Here is a 21,847-nt window from a genome sequence, read left to right on the forward strand (position 1 = left end):
AAAAAATAGGATTTTCTTTTTTTTTCTCAAAGTAGCATTCAAAAATCTACAGAAAATCCTTGAAGCATTATAGTAAGGGTGGGTGTGATGAGACTGTGTGTTTAAATGATGCTTCCTTTGCTACATCATTGTGAAGATCCTGCATGATGATGTTCCGCTGACAACCCCTGCTCATTCCCGCCACTGGTACTGCCTAGATGTTAAAGTACAACTCCAGCCAAAAATGTTTTACTTGGAGTGGGAAAGGCTTAGAACCTCTGCTGGTGTGGAGAAGATTTCCTCTTTCTTCTTTTTCTGGTACCACTTGGAAATGTTCCGAACAGGAACAAAGAAATAAAAACAGAGGTGCTAACCTTTATACTCTATATGACCAAAAGCTTGTGGATATCTGACCATCACACCCATATGAGCTTGTTGGAGGTCCCATTTCAGAATCATGGGCATTCATATTGGCTTGAGCTACCATTTGAGGCTATAACAGCCTCTACCTATCTGCGAGGGCTTTCCAGGAGGTTCCAGAGGGAGTCTGTGGGACTATGTAGCCATGCAGCATAAAAAGCATTTGCGCAGTCAGATACTGATGTTGGATATGAAGACTTGGCTCGCAGTTGGCGTTCCAGTTGGTCCCAAAGGTGTTTAATAGGATTGAGGTCGGGGCTTTGTGCAGTCAACACAAGTTGCTCCACTCGAAACCCATCAAACCATGTATCTATAGAGCTGGCTTTGTGCACAGTCATGCTGGAACAGAATAAGGTTGTCACAAAATTAGAAGCACACAATTGTCTAAAGGACATTAACAGTACAGTTCACTAAAAACACATGCATTCGATCATTTTAGGGGCTGGCCTCATACTTTTGGTCATATAGTGTCACAAAAGGCTGAAAATGTCCTTACAATACCATTCCTTAACAAAAAAAAAGATTTCAGTACACACTTGCGCTTTAAATGGACTATGTCTTCATGTTATTAGGACACAGGTGTATGGTATGCAGTGTAACAGTTCTAACCTTCTCTCCTTTTCTATACAAAACTTAAATAATAGTTTAATCTATTACATTAAATGGGGTTTGCAGTAGTATCTGATGGGTGGGACTAATATGTGCAGCAAAAGGGACATTTGGGGAAACACCTTACATGTTGGATCTTCACATTTTACAGGTTCTCAGGTAAGCTGAATTTTACACACTAGATAGCCCCATTATCCTTGGCCTGTGAATAAATGAATAGCTTAGGGTGGAGGTCTTTATTCAGCATGCAATATCAGGCCGCAGATTGCAACTTGTATTCCCTGGAAGTGTTCAGTATTACAAGATGACTCATGTACTGGGCTTACGTGTGATTTCGGATGATTCATGTAAGGAGAAGTCTACTCGGAGCTGATATTTCAGTTTTTTTGGTAGAGTGCAGACACTGTATGGGCTCTTATGTCTCCAAGGAACTCTGCCTGAAAGGATGCCAGGTAGCTTTTTTTTTTTTTACTAGAGTTCTCAAGAGACAGGAAACACTAAGAGATAGATCTGCCCACCTAATCCCACTTAAGACTGAAATATCATTTTTGTTTGAACTAACCTATTAAATAGGGATGCACCGATACTTTTCAGATACCAGTACAGATACTTGGCATTTTCATGAGAACTACCAGGGTTGCAGCTGGGATCAGGATCTGGCGCTCCACCACTGTCCTGAAATCATTAGTCTGTATTGTTTTAGAAAAAAAACAGAATGACAGAAACCAAAAATGTATCGGTACTCGTATCTGTGAGTACTTGGGCGAGTATCAGTACTTGTGCTTGCAAAACTGGTATCTGTGCATCCCTTTATTTATATTTATAAAAACAAAATCGTACATTAAAACAGAGATGTACAAATCCCAGGAGCTCCGTGTGCTCCTTACACATGACAGCGGACTCCTAACTTTTGAATTTTTCTCTAGTCTAGTCTTGGAGCTCAAAGGTATCGTTACATGTACTTGTACCGAGTACAGTACTTGGTATCGGTAAGGGTTATGTTAATAGTAGGGATGCACCTTAATAGATAGGGAAGTCTGTCACTGGTGATTCAACTTACATTATTCTATAGATGGCTTGCTCACTGCCCGAACCAGCTATGTGTTCGAGCTGCAATGAAGGGACTTTCATAGGCGATAATTGAGGTTGAAATTCAGCGACTGTTTTGCTGGCAAATGTCTTATGTGCTGTGTCCAAATCACCAACCTATCTAAGAATCTTATCAGTTCCAGGTATTGGGGCATTAAGCATCGCTTTGGTTGTAAAGTAGACACTCTCTTGGCCTGTATACTTAGTATTGGTAGGTGACTAATTAAGCAGGGAAGCAAGGATGACTGTTCCTGAGCATGCCTTTTAAAAACAAATTGGGAATGCCAGCTTCTATAATTGTCCTTTTAATTGTGTCCTTTAATTACAGTACAGAGAGCAATGGTGAGCAGTAACCCATGTGGGTGGAAGTTTGGGGAGAATTTGGTGCTTCCAATTAAAACACAAAATTTGAAGAAAAAAAATTCAATATCTAGGACTGAGCTGATGTCTGAGTCGCTTGTCCGTTCAGTTGTATCTGCACTACAGCCATTTAAAAATACTCATGGTTCATATATTTATGTTTTGTAAAGGAGATGTCCTCTAAATGTATATAAGTGGGATGAGCGTAGTGTGCAAGTATTGCTCACTTTCTCCATTCCTTTATGCTCTTGCACCCATGTGACCCATTCTATTTGCACTTCAGCTACTTTTCCCTGGGTGTCACTGATGTCCTGTACTGTTAGAATTTCAGCCGATTCATAGGAATCACCAAAAATTCTAAAAGATGGTGGCTCTACTGGCACCACCTGGATCGACAGACACCCCACTTTCCCTCCATGACAATTGCAAACTTGACATCGGTATACCTGAACGGCTGCTGGCACCACACAACAGGCCTCTTCAGATTCCACAATGTCGGGGCATATGTCCCCTTCAGCATCCTGAACCCCCCGAGGAACTCGATTCAGCTTGCTGGGCTGAAAGCCTTGCCCTGCCCCTCCTGCCTCCTGAACGTTGCTATTGGCTCATTCTTGTGATTGGCAGCCTAATGGGCTAATAATGAGTCTAGTGAGGGGTGGGGTATGCATTTAAAGCAACCTTTATAAGCACTTATGAACACCCAAGATTTTATTTATACCCTGAGTGAATGAGTGGCATTATACCCAAGTAAACTATTCACACCTCACACTCGCTTCCCCTTTCCCTACTGAAGTGAGAAAGTGAATATGTCCTTTAACTCTAAAGTGTACAGATACTTCCCTTTATGTACTTTACATGCTCCAAAGCACAATTGTTTTTTTCTTGCATGTCATAAATAGACAAATACTAATCTGATTATTAAAAAAAATATATATAGCTCTGCCTATTTTATTGTGTAAATATAGTCTTAGCTGGAGATGAGCGTTCAGCTTTTCTGATGGCGCTTTTTATTTAGTTAACTAAAATCGAAAATAATTTTATTGCATCTTCAATGTGGGCATGATCTAATGTGCTTTTTTTTAATATACCTCTTTATCATCTATACATATAATTTAGGGAAATAAAAAAAAACTTCCTACCTCAAAACTGGACGTGTCAAAACTGGACGTGTATGTCTGCATATAAAAAAAATGTAACCCTCTCTCTGACATGGTATATAATACATTTGTCACTTGCCTTGGATATCGGGGAACAATCTTTATGGGGTTAGAACTAGAATAACAATGATCAATGTAAAATTGATGACTCCATTCAATGCAAGCTTATGTAAATTCTGTTTCTATCGTATTTTGACTTTTAATTGTATGCCTAGATAAGTAACTGGGACAAAGAGGTATTATATATGTTACTGTGACAAATAACATCATCTGTGTATCACTCCATGGATGTCATTTTTAGTAATCCCCAATTTAAAGGGTCAGTCCACCCAAATATGTTATGTCAGTGTTTTGTTGATGCTAGAAAGTCTAACCCAAAAAATTTAAATGTAATTTTACAGCTTACCAGTCCTAGGAAGAGGTGAATAAATTAGTTTTCTTTTTTCAAGATGTTTTTTCCTCCTGGAAAATTCTTTGGATTGGAAACTTCCTGTCCATGGGTGGCTATGTTCACTTCCTGCACTGAATCTATGGAGAAAGCCAGGGTTCTCACCCAAACTGGACTTTAAATATGTCTGCCTTTATTCATCTCCTTTACATTGGGGATGATGGGATTATTTATTTACAAAAGCAAGATAAGTATGTTTGTGCTTTCAGTTCAGCTCACGGAAGTGACAAGGACACCGCATTTCTGGCCAACAGGAATTTTCTGTACTTGCCCAAAATGTTCTTAGACTGAAAAGAAAAAACCCCCAAATGCATTCACCACATCTAAGGACTGATAATCAACATATTGAATTTTGTTCTTGGATTTAGTTATCCTTTAACCATCTGACAAGTCCATATGTCTCTAATGCCTAGTGCATATGGACTTCAGCTTGTATCGGAGCAATTTCTAAATCAAACTTTGCAACTGACTGTCACTTTAAACGAGTACTATCTAGCAGGTTTCAATAAGCTTCAGCACTACTTGACACTTGAAATCCAGCTAGCATGCGTTTAAAGTGACCGTTAACGCTCCCCATAAGATCTAGATTTAACATGCCCATACTAGAGGCTTCAACAAAACTGCTTTAACTTGCTAAAAGCTTTGCAAATGCTTTGTGAAAGCTCACTGTACACCCTGCTCTTATACAACCTGGAGCCCGTCATATACAAGGTCCTGGGGACTCCAGTAGTGAGATATCCGTGTTTATTTTTCCAGGCTTGCATGCATGCTGTGCTCTTTACAAGGGTGTCCCACTCTCCCTTTTGGATTTTAAATCTATTTTATATGAGAAATTCAGCATGACAAGTGAAAACATATCAAAGTGGGCGAAAGCAAGATCAGGAACTAAGAAAAAGCGATGTCACCAATTGCATCTCTTTTGCTGGCTATATACTAGGCACTTTCAGCCAGCCCACCCTAGTGCAAGAACGACCAAACATATAAAGTCAATGTACCAACAACAGTCTCTATCAAAGCCAAGACAAAACTGAAACTTTGAAAGGTTGCTGTGATCCATTCAATAACTTTTGCAATCAAAGGGTTAAAATTGGCAGAATGGTATGTGGGCAGCATTAGAGAGACCAGTGGGTGACTCTTGGTTGGACTGAGCCTTTAACTTTTGTAGGTGCGTGATAGTAGGTTATGCAGCTTTTCAGTCTCTGTACAAAAAATTGAACTGTTGATTTTAAAGAGCTCCTGTTGCTGTGTGAGGCCTCCACCTAAGTTATCTGCATCTTCTACTATTGTTAACTGAAGCTCTATGTGGCCTATACTAGTACTCACTAGACATTCTCACTAGGACTATCTAGTGGTTCTTTGAATTTCCTGGCTTCTGAGTTCTACATGAACTTGGCCACCCCTATATAGCCAACCAGAGTGCAGTTCTGTTTAATGGCTTTATTCTTGAAGGATGGGAACACTACTGTTCTACGTTTTCCATGTGAATAAGCTGAAACTTGGCCCAATAAGAGGACCTTCTCAACTTGCGATATACCAGCAATTGCTTTCACTGCCCCCATCAAAGGGAGCCAGTATACTGCCGTGGAAAGTCAGCATTGGGCTCTCAGCAATATTTAAGAGTAAAGGCATTCTACCACTGCTATGGACTCAGTTGGTAAACGGCTACATAAGGTATAACCCCAAAAAAATGGCGGCTTCTACTTTGCACATGGTAACTGGAACCCATTAAATATCAACATGCTCAAGTACACCAAGACTACCATTTCCTGGCTTGCTTATTAAACCAGAACAAAGAGTATCTACGGCGTACAAAGGTGCCCTAGTCCACAGCAGCCAATCGGATATTACTTTTCTGCTGCTAGATCAGTTTACCATACATTCTGACTGGTTGCCCTGGGTTACTTCACTTTGCATGTTGCTCTTTGCCTTATTGGTTATTTGTGTTTCTTAAAGTTCTCCTAAATGTCCTGATTTTGTGACAGTGTATTTTGACTTTTTGAGTCTTTGGCATGGAAAGCTAAGATTCATTTTCAATGTTAAAAAAAATAGAAAATGAAAGAAAATGCATATACATACACTACCTCTTTTCCAGATGATTTCAGGGTGCAGCATTTGTTTTTCTGATGAAAGAATTATATGATCTTATTAACTTTATTTGTATAGTTTAAGGTAGGTGCTTATTCTGCAGCCGATATTATGCAACTTTTGTCACTCGGTATGTATGCAGAGTCAATAGAAATGCAACATTTGGGAGACTTCCTTTTGTTCTCACTCATTTATGTTTTGTATATATTTTGGATGCTTATTTACTATTCGTCAATAGTAGAGGCAAAGGAACTGGTCATGTTTAACCAGATTAGTAGATAACCGCACTCGTGAACACTGGAAAAGCCTTCACACGTACATCAGACCCCATGTTGAAGGCTATTCCTTATAAATCAACATCAGTCGCTTACACTGCCAAATCAATATACTAATGGACACTTTGTTCAGAATTCAGTTAAAGGGCCAGTAAATTTAAGGGCTTTACTAAGCTGTCAGTTCTTAATAAAAAATAATGTGGTCAACCATGTTTTCTTTCCTCCTACAAGCAAGTTTCCAGTGTAAGGCTGGCCGTACACTGATCTTTTTTTCTTGGTTAACCGGCAGGCTGAACGGGAAAATTAGAGCAGATTACTCCATCAACACTGCGAGTGTGTCGATCAATGAATCCCGCTGTTTGCCTTTCTGTCCGCAACCAGTGGCCGGTTCTGATTGTACGAAGAGTTTCCGGCCAGTTCATTTGATCTGCTGATCGAGGGATGCTGGCCGAAAGGGTTCCTCAAAAAACGTCCGAAATTTGAACAGTGTATGGGCACCCTAGGATTGACAGCATTGTGAAATGCAGTTGAGCCCAAGTTGGCTCTATGTGCTGGCCCTCCCACTTTTAGCCCTGCTGTGCAGAGGATTGTGGGAAGCCAATTTAAATACAGATTTTTGATGCATATGTTGGCTGTATTAAAAATAGTTTTTTGTTTATGAATACATAACTCAATTGAAGCCTCACTCCACCTGTGTGACCCTGTGTCACGTTAAACTCATATTTAGGGTATAACATGAAAAATGGTCACATTCCCCAACCGCCGACCTTCAAAACCACCCTTCCTACTTACCTGAATTGTGGGGTGCTTCCTGGCGCATCCTGTTGATTTAATCATATAGCCTGACTGCATGCTCCACCTACACATTCATGTCAACCATTCACAAAAGTCTGTGAATAGAAAGACTACAAATTCCATCTGCCACAATGGCAGAGGGACTCCCAGGGCTCATTGGAACACAAGTGCTGTGGTGTCCCAGTCATTGTTCATTTTCACCAGCCCAGGACGCCAGAGATTATTCACAAATCAGACTTCCTGTATATTGTAGAGTCCCCAGCAGGAAGCTTAGAAGGAGTAAAGGGTTTCACTGAAAATGGCCACCCAAAGATCTGACTGCTGGTAAAAAAAAAAGTTATACACCATGCACACCCCATTCCAGTCCAGCCAACTGATTCTTCTCAGGAGATCAGTCAACCAGAGGCTGTATAACCGCTTACAGGGTACCTGTAGGTGCGAGATGGTCTCCCAATTAAACCAAGATTGGCCAGACCATTTATTTTTCATCTTGTGGTTTTGGGTGTGCCTTTGGCCTAAAACAATGAAAGCAGATGTAAACACATGATCACATACAGGTTCTGTACACATGTCAGTTATAACCTGTACATTTGTGAACTATGTTATCAGCTCCATACATCTGATTTGGTTATTTGGGTTTATTTATTGGCCCTTCAAAATAATAGAGCAGTGGAAAGCTTTGCCTAGAATACACCCAGTTCCTTCGCCTCTATACGTCTCAACACGACATCAGTGACAATCCATTGTATTTCTTTGGGCACAAAGCGACTTTACAGTCTTATCTAGCGAGTAATTTATGTTAATTGTTGATCATGTACTGAATATTATACGCCTGCCATAGCAGTAAATTATGGCTATATTCAGGGATAAAGGTACACAATAGGCTTATGGTGTGATGTATTTAATAAGCTCCGAGTTACTTTTTTAATATTACTAACATACTTGTTGTATCTTAAGGTATCCTGACAATGACATAGGGCTCAGGGTTACACCTTGATGGTTCTCTTTAGTGGAATTGCGGATGGCGATGGGGTCTAGATATGATGGTCGGAAATGGGTCAAATTGAATCAATTGTGTACCACAGTGTTAGTACCAGAGGATTAATTTCTGATGGGGTGAACTTTTTTTATTTCTTTATTTTAAAACGCTTTTCCTTTTCATGTAAAGCAAGTGTTTGGTTTTCCCTGGTATTTCATTGTGTTTCATTACTGTGTTATCAAAGTGAAATCCATTTCTCTAATGCCTTTGCCTAGTTAGTAACCTATCACATTATAGCTTGCTTCAGTGACTCTACTCAAAATAAGACCCTTCCACTATCATGCCTACATGACTTCATGTACATCTATATCGTCTGTTGAGGTACATTTGGGTATTATGAATAGGCTGCCAAGCACCTCATTGGGCCAGTTGATGGACATGCACCTGTTTGTTGGCACAGCCTAGCGTTGTGGTGAGTTAGCAGCTACTATACAAGGCATTTGGGTGCCATTGACAAAAAATGGCACCCAACCACACACAGAGGAAAACATTGTACAGATACCTGCATTCTGTTGCAGGAACCTCCAGATGTTTCCTCTGTGCTCTTAGATACCTTGATGCTCTGATTAAGTCCCCTCCTTCACCTTATTATTGGCTTGTTACTGAGATGGGCAGCCTCATGAGAGGGAACAAGCCAGAAACATCTGCCACAATGGGATTCTGGAGCAGTTCCACAGCAATATTTTAAGGCTTCTGTCACTTTTTAAGCTTTAAGGAGAATGGGTGGAAAGGGTAGTGGCAAGTTCTTATTTTGACAAAAGTTTAATTTTAACATCATTTATTGTTCTTCAGCTTGAAGATCTAGTAAGCCAGTACGGAGAGCTCCAAGACCTTCATTATGCAAATCATAAATCCCATCCGCAATTCCATTGAATTAACCCACAGCGTTGTAACTTTCATCCTAACAAAGACCAAGCCTTGTGTCCTGCTCCATAGAACATATCTAAACTATGTTTAATAACCATTTGTAATGTCATGTGTTTGTGGTTTCAATACAGCTGTCTTTTGATACTCAAACACTGCAATATAAAGCAATGCCATGTAATTTTAATACCTATGTGAAGACAATAAAGTTTCAGTATTGTAACCGAATAATGCCAAATCTGCTTTTGTCGTTTTTCTTTTTTTCTTTACTGTAGTAGGAAGAGGCAGGTAAAAAAATAAATAAAAGCCATTCCAGCACCCCACAATTTTTATTTATTACAGGTATTTATATAGTGCCAACAATTTGTGCAGCGCTTTACATAGTACACATTCACATCAGTCCCTTCCCTCTAGGAGCTTACAATCTAACATCCCTATCCCACATGCATACATATGAAGGCCATTTTAGACTGGAGCCAATTAACCTACCAGCATGTCTTTGGAGTGTGGGAGGAAACTCACGCAAGCACAGGGAAAACATGCAAACTCTTTGCAGATAGTGACCTGGCCAGGATTCAAACCAGAGACCCCCAGTGCTGCAAAGAAGCACTGTGCACAGGCCCAGATTTCCCACAAGGCCACCAAGGCCCGGCCTTGGGGTGGCAGCGGTGACCTTGTGGGGAAGTTGCAGGCGCCGGTGTAAGGTGTCCCGGCCGATCACAACGGGGCGGGCCAAGGCTCCGCCCACCGGCTCCGTAGTGTGTGGCCTCATGCACTGTGCAATAGAATGTGGTTTCTTGCTCCTCCAAGCAGGAATAACTGATCATATACTTCTTTGTGAGGTGGAGGTATTATCTTTACCAGCCAGGACATCATGGAGGGAAAGGGAAGCAGGGCTTTGCAGCAACAGGACACCGTGTAAATAAAAGGTCAGGTGATGTCTCCCCTTAGGAGTCTAGATCCACTACAGCAACTAGGGTTGAAGTACACATCCTCTGCCTAAACCTCCAGAAGGCAGTTTTTTTGAAACACATGGATAGAGGCCTGCATTTTATTTTTAAATAAAATTAGCAATCATCAAAAATCCACAGCACATAGTATGAAATGGATTCTGACTGAAAAGTAATTGTATTGGCACAGCGTTTTATTTTTTTTAGAGGTCATGGATATAGTAAGAAAGTTGGGAACTTGGAAAGTGACGGTATGTAAAGCCCCCCTCCCAAACTACTTTTGTACTTGCCTCTCCAGTACTTTCCCAGCCACTCCTTCCTCTGTTGCAGCTATCACTAAAATACCTGAATTGGCTGATAAGTAAGCTCAGAGGGGACCTCACCCCTAGGGATTGGTTTCTAGGCCTGAGCACCGAATTATGGGAGGTCAAATGTTCCCCCATACCCTGAATCACCGGGTATTTGGGGCAGAATGGAACCCTAGGCTTCAGTAGGCTTGAGGAAGGTTGGTGACTGAGCTATATTGCTTAAATACATGGAGGAAAAGAACGTTGCCAACCTTGTTTGCCTGGAGATCAGCTTTGACCACAGTTAACGATTTGTATGCTACAAAAATAAATATGTATGTAAACATGGTACATGCTATTGGTTCCCCATGTAGCTACAAAAGGGCAGATGGGCTAGTGAACAGGACAGACACAGAGACATCTACCGGTCCTAGTCTTACTCTCCCTCTCACTCTTCTTCCTGACGCCACTGATGGTGGAAGGGGCACCCGTACATAAAAACGTCCTACTTTTCCTCCAGGGCAGTGGAAATGATTTAATTATACAATGGCGCTCTTGTTACAACACTCTGCATGGCCCAATGCCCACAAATAATACATTAATTGGTTAAACTGCTTACTTTTGCTGGGCTATGTATGGCTAGTCTTTGTCTAGCAATAGGCAATGATGGTCAAAAGTTCATTCCAAGTATTTTGGCAGAAAGTGCAGGTTTTGACACCCATGGTGCCAGCTTTATCTCTGAGAATCAATAGCAAATGTCTATGAAAATACAATCTAAAGATGTATTTACCTCTGAAGTCACCCAGGGGTGTCTGTAGAAATTGCAGCATATCTATGAATATACAATCAGTTCCCAATCCAATTTGTTCTTGGCTGGATTGGGCAAAGACCATGTCATAATTGTCTATGGGCAGCTTTAGTGTTCATCGCAGAACTTAAAAGGGCTTGAATAGAGGAGCCCCTATGCTCGGCAGTAGAAAGAGAAGATGCTGAGGCTAAAAAGGAAGACTGCTGGAACTATTCTGCGGCTTGAAAGAATGCTCAGGCAAACACCATTGAGTTGTACATAAACAATCTGCTACATTAACCCCTTCATGACAGGCCTTTTTTTAGTTTTTTTGCACCATGTTATAATTCACATTTTAGGCCTAAAAATTACTTAAAACCCTCAAACATTATATATGTTATGAAAGTCCTATAGAATAAAATGTTGGCAGTTGCAAAATTTTATGTTGTACGATATTAGCGCGACACCTTATGGAACCCTAAATTTTGTGACAAATGTACTTAAATGCCCCAAAACACAATAAAATACCAATTTTTTAAATATAATATAAAGAATGAGGTTACAATGAGTAACTAGATACCCAACATGCCCAGGTTAAAAAGTTGGTGTGTCCATGAAACGGCGACAAACATCAGTACCCCAAAAAGTCCATAGACGACACTTTAAAAGCCCCCACATGTCATCAGCTTAGAGATACCCAAAAATACTGGCCCTAGAATTATTGCTCTCACTCCGGCGTGCGCGGCGATACCCAACATGTGTAGCGCGTTCGTCGTTTTCATACATAGGCGCACCCAACGCGTGTTTACGTGGCTACGCACGTGCTCGCGCTGGACTTTCAAAAAAAAATTCATCATTTTTTAAAGATTTATTTTATTTAATGTTAATTATAAAAACTGTTTGTTTTTCTTACTTTATTTTAATTGCTATCACATAGGGGGGCTTACAAACCCACATGTGATAGCAGATGGTGGTGACAGGTACTCTTTAAGGTGATGCTGGGGGTCAAAAAGCCCCCGGGCGGGGAGGGACAGTCGGCTTTACAAGTTTAAACAGAGTCCTGGCAGCAAAAGCCACTGGGAGTCTGTTTAAATAGCTCCGATGCTGGCGACGTGCACTATATGTCGTCAGTCATGAAGAGGTTAAAGGAAAGGGGTGTGTCTATTATGGCACAAAAACATCAGTCTGATTAACCGGGTAGATTTGGCCTTGCAAAGGTGCATTTTCCCCATCTGCTCTAGAATATGGAAGTTGAAATTGGAGCAGCTGCAAAGCCAGCAATTTTGCCAAAGTTGGCCTTGAGACACTGGGCATGCACATGCCTTTAACCCCTTCATGACTGAGCTAGTTTTCAGGTTCTGTTCATAAATGACTGACACATTTTTTACATTTTTGCTGTGTGATTCTTCCACTGCAGTAATATACTTTCTTACTAAATGTACCCACACATATTATATATAGTTTTTTAGAGGACAGATAGGGCTATATAATTATATCACATATGTGTACCTAACCACTCACTTAGTTTGAATAAAATAACAAAAATGAGGAAAAAAACTAGAAGAAAACACTTTTTTCACAAGTTTTGATTATTATTTTTTTTTGAATTTTTCATATTAATTATAGTATAACAAATATATTTATATATAATTCATATTTTCCTAATTTTGTTTTACACTTTATTTTTATTTTTTTACACTTTGTAAAAAAATTTTTTTTTTAAAAAAAACAACTTTTTTTTTCTTGTCAGTTTATATCAAGCAATCACTATGACAGCTTGATAAATTAACTTTTTTATTTTATTTTTGGCTATTAGGCTGATCCAAACTTAGGAACAGCTAATAATAACCTTAGAGACTGATCCTGACTTTAGTCAGATTCAGATCTCACTAAAAGCTCTTTGATCGTGCCTAGACGATCAGAAATGATACATTTCACTCAAAAGATATACATTGTATCCTTTCAGTGAAATGTATCTAAACATCGGGCTCTCGAGCTGTCAAAACAAATAGCAGAGAGGTGAGGTGAGTCACTGCTGCCTCTCTGCTATTTTGAGCTGTCAAATACGGGATCGCAAATTGCGGTCCTCTATTTGCATGTAACGGCTTCATTCTTTCATTAATGAAAGGAAGAAGCTTTTACAAAAAGCCAAATTATTTCATTAATTAATGCCTCAATACTAAGACATTAATGAATGACTGTTAAATGCTGAGAATCAGCAAATACCGGCATTACAAAGCCTGATATAACTCGTCACGTACAGTGTACGTGGCCAGTCATATAGGCACAAAGTGACAGGACGTACACTGTACGTCTCCCGTCACGAAGGGGTTAAGGAGGTTGGGCTACCTCCTGGTAAACCTGCACCCAATCATTTTTTTTACTATGTATGCTCCAAGATGGAGGCTCTCGTAGATTAGAGTTAGGGCCGCACTACACAGAGGGGCCTTGACGAGACAGTGTGACTCCCACATATTTTGCAAAGGTTGTGCAACTAAAACTTCTGCTTTTAACCCTAATGGTTACAGTGTCTTTTTTGCAGGCTGGCAGGTGAGTGTTCTGGGAAATGTTTATTTTTGTACTTTGTAAAGCCCTTCCATGTGCGCCTTGCTTTAAAGCTAGTTATGAATTGATGAGTGTGTTTGCCATTCGTTTCACTTGTTGGATTTGGTGTGGGGACACACTGGGGGCTTCAGCTGCCATTGTGATTTGCAGGGCTTCTGGTTTGTCCATGTGCCTTTACGGAGGTTGGGCTACCTCCTGGTGAACCTGCACCCAATTCATCCTTTCCTATATATGCTCCAAGATGGAGGCTCTTGTAGATTAGAGTTAGGACCACACTACACAGAGGGGCCTTGACGAGGCAGTGTGGCTTCCACATATTTTGCAAAGATTGTGCAACTAAAAGCTCTGTTTTTAACCCTTGTGAAAGGATAGTAAACCAACAGTGACTGTTATGACACCCCCTGTACCTATACAACCCAGAAAGTCAATACCAAATACATATTAATACCAAATATGTACAATGTATCAGTGCCAAACCTCCACTTACAGAAAACTGCTTTTTGTTTTCCACGGAAGCTCTACGTAAATTATTATTAGCTGGACATCAACGCACCATAACCACGCTGATCTATTCAAGAAAAACATCAAGTAAACTCGCAAAGCCATTTTGTCATCCTTTCTGTGGAGCCACAGTCCGACTGCTGAAATACAATGATCATTCCAAAGTAGTAATTAACGTACACATGCTTCATTCAACCACAATCTCCTCCATAGTGCTGCATTTGGCGGCCACCCAGCAATCTAATTACGTTCAAATCGACGGTGCATAATGCAGCTGTTTTTGGAGCCACCAGGACATTTGTTTGGCCGTGTAATCGGTTCTTGTTTGGTCTAACATCTGTTGTGATTGTGACTTGCTATAGAGGGCAGCACATTACCACTGTCAGAAATGCTTTCACAAAGGATTTTTCATCTGGCAGTTAGGCGGCACACAGTAAGAAAAAAAGTTGTCTGTAGAATCTGCAGAAGCTTTATACCGCTGTTCCCAATCATGACACCTTGTCTAGGGTCTCATTCTGACTTAAAGTGTATATCAGGGCAAAAAAACAACACATACCGTACAGTACATCTCTGCAAATCATTCACAATTCTCCATTTTTTATCCTTTACAGATCCTTCAAGTACAGAAAAATACACTGATCGGTCAGAAATCCCCTCAGCATTCTGTTGTGGCTGTAGGGACAGCCCTGCCCAGTTGTCTTTTGCTTAACTACTTCAATCTTCCCACTCTTCTGTCTCTACTATCACTTATGCTGGGTATACATGTATAGATTTCCAGGCTGAATGAGATTTGTAAATGGGCAGAATGAGTCACCCATAGTTTTCTTCTTGGGGGTACTGGTGACAAGATGTTCCCTACTGTAATTCCTGGCTCTGTTCCCAGCCACTGTGAAGAGTTGGGTGTTCTACTCCTCTAGTGGTACTTTGCATTATAGAAAATAATGTAATCATTCAAGGGAGAGCAGGATGGCCTTGATATCGCTCTGGCGAGAGTTCAGATGGGGTTCTCATGTACAGAGATCTTGCCAATGGGTTCCCTGAGAGACGTAAGAAACTATTAGTTGACAAACCATAAGCACTGACCAAAAACAAACATTTTAGATTTGGATTAATTGACCCGAGTGGGAGCTGAGACCTGACTAGCTGATATGGAGAACTGTGGCTGAAACCTCAATGGCTGTTTTGGAGAGCAGTAAAATTAAACCCGATTGGTTATTATAGAGCATGGAAGATGAAATCTGAAGGGGTTGGGGGTCTTTACGGGGTAGAGTCCCAAAGGAGTCAGGGAGCTATAGGGGATATTATGGCAGGCAGGGATCCCTATGGGTCGGTGGTCCTTAGGTGTGTGGACCCAACTCCCTCCAAACTAGTTCAATTTTGTTTTTCTTTTAGAGTAAGGAGGAAAGTTGACATCTCCCCATCCCCAATGGGGACCAAAACCCCAACTTGCTGACACTCATCAGAGCTATAAGAGCTTGAACGAGCTTGGGACACTTGAAAGAGGTCTGTAGACCCCAGTGTATATTGGACTCTGCAAGCCACAGTGTATATTGCATTCTGTAGATCCCGGTGTATATTGGACTCTGTAGGCACCAGTGTATATTGGACTCTGTAGGCTCCGGTGTATATTGGACTCTGTAGGCACCGGTGTATATTGGACTCTGTAGATCCCGTTGTATATTGGACTCTGTAGGTTCCAGACGTATATTGGACTCTGTAGGCCCCAGTGTATATTGGACTCTGTAAACCACAGTGTATATTGGACTCTGTAGACCCCAGTGTATATTGGACTCTGTAGGCCCCGGTGCATATTGGACTCTGTAGGCCCCAGTGCATATTGCACTCTGTAGACCCAGTGTATATTGGACTCTATAGACCCCAGAGTATATTGGACTCTATAGACCCCAAAGTATATTGAACTCTATAGACCCCAGAGTATATTGGACTCTATAGACCCCAGAGTATATTGGACTCTGTAGGTTCCAGTGTATATTGGACTCTGTAAACCCCGGTGTATATTAGGCTCTGTAGGCCCCAGTGTATATTGGATTCTGTAGACCCCAGTGTATATTGGACTCTGTAGGTTCCAGTGTATATTAGGCTCTGTAGGCCCCAGTGTATATTGGATCATTTTTACATAGTATAGGATGAGCAGAGGATGATAACCTTGGTGTGGCTGGTCAGCAAGACACGTACCACAGTAAATGAACCAAGCAGGGCTAGACTGGCCCTCCAGAGTACTGGAAGCTATCATTTTAGGTCTATAGTAAAACAATTACAATGGAATCAATCCAATTAGGGTTGTTAATCTGATTAGTAAAGAATCCCGATAACAAGGAAAAGTCATAATGAGCTGAAATAGTATAAATGCCTTGACCAACAACCTTGTCAATGAAAGTGCCAAGTTTTCCACTCTAGTATTCATTTTGCTGAGTTAACACCAAAACAGAAGTGTGATGCGTCTCAAAACTCCACCTAACATTACAACATCACTTTTGGGTCACTTGCTAACTGTAAACATTGAAACATCAAATTGCGGTAGTTCTGCTTTAAGCTAATTCCTGCATCCTTCATATACAGAGCATCAAACTAAAAGCTGTGGCATGCTGAGCTTCAGAAGATCATATCCAGGATAACAAGTCTGTTCTGCTGGCATCAGAGCAGCGGGTTGGCGTGTGTCTCTTCATCTTCACAAGGTCCCAGGCTCCAGCAAACCCTCATTTATCAGGTCATCGGTGTGTGTTATGAGTTTGTGGAAATGGGAAAGAGATGGATGGGAATGGTTGGGCAGTGTAGGCGTTACCTGCTGACTGAGTGATATCGGACAACGCTGAGCAGTGGAGGTGCTAATGTTCATCTGCTGGGATTTCTCGTGTTAGCTCAACAATGATTCCTTTCAGGGGCCTAGCTATGAATCATGGCCAGCACAGTGCTTTAGTTGTTAGCACTTCTGCCTTACAGCATTGGGGTTAAATCCTGGTAAGGACACTATCTGCACTGAGTTTGCATGTTCTCCCTGTGTTTTGTCTGGGTACTCCAATTTCCTCCCATACTCCAAAGATCCAAAAATCTGCCCTAGTATGTGAGATAGAAAACTGAGATTGTAAGCTCCAATAATAAATGGATCCCCAAAGCAAAACTTTGATGGAGTCTCTGGCTAACTGTGTCTATAGCAGCTTGCAGTATCAACTTGACAATACATCCTATTGATCTAAACATAAAGAGAGACAAAATCAAGCACAGGCAGCAGGAGAGCTGTCAGCATAGTCAATACACTAATAGGGAGCAGTGCCGTGGATGGAAGTTGTAGTTGTAGGTTTTTTTTTTTTTTAGAATGTTGATGTTGGGTATATGCCTTGGGTTCCAAACTTCTGTTTTGATGTCAATAGACGTCACTTCACTTCCCAAATTGGCCCAGGAAATCTACAATACATGTTACTGGCACACATTACAGACAAGTATCCTGGATGTTGACATTATCCTTATATGAGCAGAATATGTTATTATTCTAATGTTGTTTCAATTTAGTTTACTAGCCTGTTGACTGCAATGGTAATGGTGATGGCCATTATGATAATAGATGCTGATGGTAAAAGATGATGATGGCCATAATGGTGATGGGTGGTAATTGGTGGTGATGGTACTATATCTGCTATGTCTGTTGGATTTGTCATTTCGTTTATTTTGGAAAAAAAAGAGAAGGAGTTAGAATCCAATGTGGAATAGAATTACTGCACAGAGATCTCAGCACTGGAGTTCACAATAAATATTAACTTTAGATTTACTAATCAAGAGTCCACCTTTAAAGTGACATAATACTTGGGAGTTAAATCTTAAAAATACATTCAAGTACCCCAACTATTAACAAAAATGTATCTTATTTGTGTATCATTCGGCTGTAGAGCCTCAATTAATCTCTGAATTGGTGCCGACACTGTCCTTCCTTCTGGAGGGTGGCTACTTCTGTCCCCCATGATCCCTGTGTGTGTTGTAAAGTAGTCACCACTCAAAGCTCGCTCATGTGATGGACTACATTCTCATGTTTAGTTTACTAATGTGTATTGAGATTGTAGTCCATCACAGGAGTGAGCTTGGGGTGGTGACTACTTTACAACACACACAGGGACCATGGGGAAGAAAAGTAGCCACCCTCCAGAAGGAAGGACAGTGTCAGCACCAATTCAGAGATGATTTGAGGATCTACAGCCGAGTGATACACAAATAAGATACATTTTTGTTATTAGTTGGGATACTTGAATGTATTTTTAGGATTTAACTCCCAAGTTCTGTGCCACTTTAAGGGCCGGTGCACACTTAGGCGACACCTCACGGATTGCCGCGCGGTCAGGAGTCGCCTAGGTGTGCACCGATTGCGCTGTTGGAGCCATAATTTTCTAAAGGCACCCCAGTCGCGCTGGACCGATCGTGTGGTTTCCTGCCGCAATTCCGCTTGTGCTTTCGGGCCGTGCGTCGTGTATCACAAAAAAAAAGGTACACGTATTACCGGATGTCACCCCATTGAAATCAATGGGGCCGTGTGGCAATCGCAGCCTGCGTTATGCAGGACCGCGCGATCCCGGATCATGTAGGTCTGCACCGGGCCTAAGGAAGGGACTATGGGAAGTTATGTTTATTATGATTAACCCTGTGTGTGCTGTGTTGGCAGATCTCATTATCTGTTGTGAACTAGATTTGAACACTGTCTTAAAAGAGAATTATGAGGTGAGTGCTTTTCACTCACCCCATAGTTCTAGCCGACCTATGACAATGAGACTGTCACAGGTCGGCTTAGTAGATCGGGAGGGGAGCGAACACATACCGGCGTTCGCTCACCTGTCGATCCTGTCACGGCTCTCTGACGTGACAGGGGAGGGGCTGGATTCCCCCCTCCCCGCACCGATCCTCCAGCACTGACTGGCGGAACGGATGGGGGAGGGTGGCGGGTACAGCTGCCTCTGCCTCTAGATAGGCAGAGCCAGCTGTCACTCACGCAGCTGGGCGGATCCATACATAATTGTCGGAATCCGCTTCAGCTGCGGCGTCTCAGTATACCGCGAGCAGTAGCTAGCGTTATACTGAGCTTTAGGTGACGGGAGGACGCTAGTTTGTGCCCTCCCGTTACCCTAAGGAGAACTATGGGGAAAAGCCCTAACCCCCTAGTTCTCCTTTAATCACCGACAACACTACACTCATGAACAGTAAACGCGTTTTAATCGTCGCCTATGGGCTTTTTTTGCGATTTTGTGGGCGCACGCAATTTTAAGGCTTGACAGTGTATGTATTCATACCAGCTTATAAGAAAACTGCCGTTGCTTTTGTTTTAAACTAATTGACCAATCATGTGCAATTTCTCCATCATAAGTCCTTTTTCTCTGTGCAGAAGCAAAACTGATAATAGCATGTGTAGCCGAACCCTCAGGGGACTAAACAGGCATACAAATGCATTTGATAAAGTTGATAATCTCAGTGCATTATCTTACAGTACCATATTACCAATGGTAAGAGAATATAGAGGGAGACATACAGATTGAACCAATAAGCCTGTTTTCCTAAGTCATTTATAATTTTTTCTTGGACCATAATTAAAAGCATATTTTATTTTAATAGTTTAATAAAACTTTGGACGGTCACGGCATTTACCCCCTCTCTCTTGTTATTGGTTCCTCCATGTCCCTTTAGTATTTGACAGAAATACTTAACTCGTTTGTGTAGCTTTAAGGAGTTTATATTTAATTGCTTTTCTTTCCAGTTCTTGCACCCAGATCTCCCCCCGTGTCAGCTCAGGGACCTGTTTTCATTATTAGATTGCAATCATCTTTTTCTTTATCTACTGCTTGCTTGCTTAATAGCACATTGTACATCTGCAGCCATCTGCTGCCCAGTGGCTGCATTTGAAATCTGAAGGAGAAATTGTCTTTTGAGTTTTTATCTACGCTGTTCAAACGTATCTTCTGGATGGACAGTGACTCTTCTTAAACCAAACGTAAAGTGAAATGCAAGGTCCATTTCATGCCTAGCCTGCCACCCTCCCCACCCCCCAACAAAAGCTCTGTCTGGTTATGCTTCCGTGCTGCATGCATGCCCTGGGACAGGTAGCACAAAACTCAGGAGCTCCCTTATCAAACCTGCACCTATTGCCTGATGCTCAAGGGTCCTTCCCTTATGCTCTGCAGCACCGCAAGGGTAGGCGCACAGGTCCTGAATCACCAGAAATGGCCAATCAGAATCCTGCTCCCTCGTAGCCTATTCATCACCACTTCCAAGTGAATCAGACTGCTGCACGGCGGTAAAAAATGATGATGCTTGGGCTGCATAGCTTAAGAAGGCTGACGATCGGGCTGCCCAGGCAAAAATAATATTAATAATAATAATTAATCCAAATATATAACAAAACAATGCTGGGTGTGAATTAGAGATGCAGATCGATTCCTGATCCCACGGCTCATTCAGCAAGATCAAGTGGGGCTTGTACCTAGGCGTAGTGCCAAGGATAATACCAAACGCACGATTACCCTGATTCATCACGCCCGCTCCCGCGGTCTTAACTTTTGTTTGTTCTCGGTCGATGCTGAAAAAGCGTTTGACCGAGTCAGCTGGTCTTTTCTAGAGGCATCATTGCTCCACTCGGGTCTTCCCCCTGCGTTTGTCGACAGGATTATGGCATTGTATTACCGACCCTTTGCAAGGGTGCGAGTCAACGGAAATCTGTCTGCCCCATTCCCGATCTATAATGGCACCAGGCAGGGCTGCCCCATTTCCCCCTTGCTCTATATCTTGGTGATGGAGCACTTAGCCAACGCGATTAGAGGCAATGACTCCGTCCGGGGACTTCGGATAGGTGACCAGGTACATAAAATTGGTCTCTATGCAGACGACTTGCTCCTGTATCTTTCGAACCCTATCGTGGGCATCCCCTCTCTGATGGAGGAATTTAAGCTTTTTGGCCGCCTGTCCAACTATGGGGTGAACCTGCAGAAGTGTGAACTATTGAACGTTTCCCTGCTACGAGCTGAGGCAGATTGTGTGAGTGGTTCCTTCCCCTTCACGCTGAAATCAGATTATATGACTTATTTGTGCGTCCGCATCCGGCGGACCTTGCGGACCTCTATTCCTTAAATTATGCTCCCTTACTGCGCACAGTCGAGAATACTCTTCTAGCTTGGATGAATCTCCATCACACTTGGTTCGGTAGAATTGCCCTCTTTAAGATGAACCTGCTCCCTCGCTGTCTCTACCTGTTCCAAACCCTCCCTCTCCCAGCCCTCTTCTTTAACAGATTGCGCTCGGCCATCATACGTTACATATGGAGGTGCCGCAAACCAAGGATACGGTACACGGTCTTAACAATGAGGAAGGAAAGGGGTGGGGCGGCGCTCCCGGACCTGGAGGTCTACTATAGAGCCACTCACTTATCACATCTGGTGGACTGGTTTGACACCAGGGATCTGGCTCTTTGGGTTTCTCTAGAGCGGGAACTGTCCCCATCACCTCTCACTAATCTCCCCTGGCTCCCGCCCCAGCAACGGCCCTCTAGTTCTACGCTACCCTTCTTTCTCACCCCAGTGCTCAAGGTGTGGGATTCTACAAGGCTCAAATACAAACTAGAAACATCCAGGGGCTTGATGACCCCTGTCCTG

The 21,847-nt window shown here is 42.0% G+C and overlaps 1 long non-coding RNA gene across 1 annotated transcript; it reads left to right on the top strand.

Moving 5' to 3' along the window:
• The first annotated feature begins 7,820 nt into the window (after window positions 1-7,820).
• LOC108786136 lies at window positions 7,821-8,127 on the top strand. Its single transcript, XR_001941178.1, has 2 exons — window positions 7,821-7,853; window positions 7,885-8,127. It is a non-coding gene; the product is annotated as an uncharacterized LOC108786136 (long non-coding RNA).
• The last annotated feature ends 13,720 nt before the right edge of the window (window positions 8,128-21,847 follow it).

This window comes from Nanorana parkeri, unplaced genomic scaffold (assembly GCF_000935625.1).
Source record: "Nanorana parkeri isolate BGI_ZX_2015 unplaced genomic scaffold, ASM93562v1 scaffold194, whole genome shotgun sequence".
Taxonomy (NCBI): Eukaryota; Metazoa; Chordata; class Amphibia; order Anura; family Dicroglossidae; genus Nanorana; species Nanorana parkeri.